Genomic DNA, 1,089 nt, shown 5'->3' with positions numbered 1-1,089 from the left:
CCAAGACTTAAAATACTGGTGCGTGCTCCACATATTCTGATACCTAAAGGGAGAAGGACCATACCGATGCAAATTTCTATGAAATCGAATAATCAATGAGTTATGATTTGAAGTCCTCCTCTTTCCATACTCAAAATAAATATTTGGCAAAACTTGGAGAAGATTCAAATTATAGAGCACCCTATCCAGTTTTGCCTAACTCCGAGAATTACCACTGTGACCATTACACCAAGATATGTTGTTGCTAGTACCAACCAAATCCATAAGACCACAGTTGTCCAAGCAAGTATTAAATTCCTCCATAGCCGATAACAGCCTCATATGACCACCAATACGTTCCGAATCTGAACGGATGATATTAAAATCTCCCACCACTAACCAAACGAAATCATCCCTCTTTACAAACTCCAAATCATTCCAAAGTTCCCAACGATCTGTTTGACAACATTTAGCATAAACAAATGAAGCCAAGAAAATCTAGTCCACAGAACTAAAAATACCCAAAATAACTTGATCAGACATATGTTGTAACTCAAAGTGCACTTCCTCTTCCCAAAAATTTAGAAAATTAAGAAAGTCATCCCATTGCGACATCAGACTTTCATCAAAAAATGGCTCTGAAAGAACCAAAATAGAAGGTGAAAAATTCCTCATTAACTTATGTAAACGATTTTTCGAAATGCCTAAACCCCGCGTTCCACACTAGAATTTTATTAATCATAAATCAAGTTTCTTTGGATGGGTAATAACCCGTTTAGACTTCTTCTCACTTTGCCCATTAATATCCTTCAACTTAACAATCGGAACATGTAAATCATCATCCGAAAAAAAGCCTTTTTCTAATGGGAGTTTCTCTAAAGTATTTGTCTCCACCTCCCTATCTGATTCACAATTATGTGGGACACACCTGGCCATGAAGGTACACTCTTGTTCCAAAATTTCTGTAACCATATTACTAGACGTCATCAACTGATCACGCACTACTATGCCATTTTCCACTATCAGAATATCAGCGTCAGGAGCACTCAAGACTGGTTCAACACTCTCCTCCCTCTACACAATCTCATACTGATTTGTATTCCGCTGCGA

This window comes from Malania oleifera, chromosome 13, assembly GCF_029873635.1.
Source record: "Malania oleifera isolate guangnan ecotype guangnan chromosome 13, ASM2987363v1, whole genome shotgun sequence".
NCBI lineage: Eukaryota > Viridiplantae > Streptophyta > Magnoliopsida > Santalales > Ximeniaceae > Malania > Malania oleifera.
This window is presented reverse-complemented; position numbering follows the sequence as displayed.